Source organism: Panthera onca, chromosome D4, assembly GCF_046562875.1.
Source record: "Panthera onca isolate mPanOnc1 chromosome D4, mPanOnc1 haplotype 2, whole genome shotgun sequence".
In the NCBI taxonomy this organism is placed as follows: domain Eukaryota; kingdom Metazoa; phylum Chordata; class Mammalia; order Carnivora; family Felidae; genus Panthera; species Panthera onca.
Window position 1 is genome coordinate 21,900,912 of NC_138351.1, and position 2,315 is coordinate 21,903,226.

A 2,315-nucleotide genomic window follows, 5' to 3' on the forward strand; every position below is an offset into this window, starting at 1 on the left:
GCCAGCTAGCTGGCTTGGGATTTAGGCATCGCAGAATCTCTTGAAAACTTCATCACAGGGGTGCCTGGGTGGCTCAGTCTGTTAAGCAGTTAAGCATCTGACTTGGGCTTAGGTCATGATCTCACGGTTCGGGAGTTCAGGCCCCGTGTCGGGCTCTGTGCTGACAGCTAGAGCCTGGAGCCTGCTTCAGATTCTGTCTCCCTCTCTCTTCCTGCCCCTCCCTCACTCATGCTCTGTGTCTCTCTCCCTCCCTCTCTGTCTCTCAAAAAATAAATAAACATTAGAAAAAACCTTAATCATAAATCATCTTTGGAGTCCCTAGGACGTGTGTGCCTACTGTGGAGAGTGGTACATGCAAGACAAAAACCCACTTGTGGCTGAGTAGACTTTCCCAAGGGCAACCCTCATGACCTCGTTGAGCCTGGGTGTCACCATTAAGGTGACATCATGGCTTGATGAGAACATTCATAACTAACAAGCTTTATGTTACCTTGGAAGAAGACGTAAACTGACTTGAGCCCAGCAACACTAACACACACGCCAGAAGGTACCAGTGAGTTCTATTCGAATTTTGAGAATTTAGGCAGTAAATTTTTGGACTCTATTGAGGTGGAGTTCAAATAATGCCCAAATGGTTTTCAGTGGCCCAGCGTTTCTCCACAGACCTAGGTAGACCTCACTGGCTTTTTCTCAACCTACCAGATACCTCCACAGCTGCTTCTAAAAGAAACTACCAGAGGTAACACGCTGGCTCTCCCTTGTGTCATGTGGCCGGAAGCATGAGTTGAACTAGAGATTTTGTGTTCCCAGGAGGCTGAGAAGTAGCAAGAGAATGAGTCATGGTGGGATCTTAGTCAAAGAGAAGGCTGCTGGCCCTCTCTCGAGGGCTCCATCACAGAAAACAGGCCGAGTGTGTGCCCTTCCTCCTCGCAAGGCCAGCAGCACAGGGACAGGAAGAGACACCGGCAGGAACCATCATCGGGGATTGGAGCGAGACCCCTGGACCGCCAGGCATCCAGCAAAGGAGTTTTCCTTAGGACAACCTCCTGTTTTTGGAAGAACTTCAGTTGGATGCCTCTTGGCCTCAAGAGTTCAGCTTAAACAAATACTATTCACTTCAACGTCTGTGAAGTCAAGTGTTTAGCATCATGCATCTAATGCAGAAAAGCCTAGTGCTGCTGAGAAGGAAGCACCTTCCCCCGGAGCCAGTTGGTCTTTGCCAGGTGAACGAAGACGAGATGGTCTCTGGAGTAATTGAAGAAACCATCCGTTCAACTTTGTTCTTAAATCTCCTCCAGATATTAACAGCCCCTTTTGTTTTTCCTCCAAGTAGACAGTCACTGTTAACGAAATGTGATTTCAGGCTTTACAGCCGAGTCAGGAAATTCAAAGTCACAAGTTTCCACACCGAGAATCAGTCAATGCCACTGCGCACGACATCCGCAGGCCTCAGTGTTTTAGTGGAACACGAACAGCCTCTTGGGCACAAATCGGCTGTGAAGGTTGCTCTGAGGACAAAGGCCCTGGTTCACGGACACTCGTTCCCGAGCTGTGGTCTTCAAAAACAAGGCAGAAAGTGCCCCCAATGGGAGCTTTAGTGGTGACTCAGGCTGACTAAAAGTGAAGGATTTGGCGATGATCCCTCAGGGGCGGACTTGCTTTTCCCCTTGGGAGGCTTGGCTGAGGTGCTTGGTCTGGGCCGTGTGGCTCTGCAGACATCCCCCCGTGTGGGCAGCTTTGAGCTCCGGACTTTTGGCAGACGGCATCTCCAGCCCCCAGCATTTTGTGTTTGCTTGAATCTGTGCTTTTCGCGCCGGAGATTCGTTTTCCTGGGAGTTAACAGAGAACAGTGTTATTATGGAGTCTTTCCCACACTGCCGTTTGGTTTTTAAGACTCATAGGAGCTTGTAACCTGACCCCAGAGCTGCGCGGTCGAATAAGATAAGGCAGGTTGGTGTTGGAGCTTATATAGGTTCATCTTACCCTCCCCCCGACTTATGTTGCAATATAATTGACCTATAACATTGTGTACGTTGAAGATCTACAACTTGATGAGTTGATACATGCATGTATTAGGGGGTGACCACCACAATAAGGTTAGTTAACACATCACCCTCACCTAGTTACAATGGGGTGCGTGTGTGCGTGTGTGTGTGTGTGTGATGAAAACACGTAAGATCTCTCGTGACACATTTTCAAGTACGTGACAGTGTTGTCACCTATAGTCACCATGCTGAATAGTAGGTTCCCCAGACCTTCTTCACCTTTTAATTAGTTGTTTGTACCCTTTGACCAGTATCTCCCCATTTCCACCA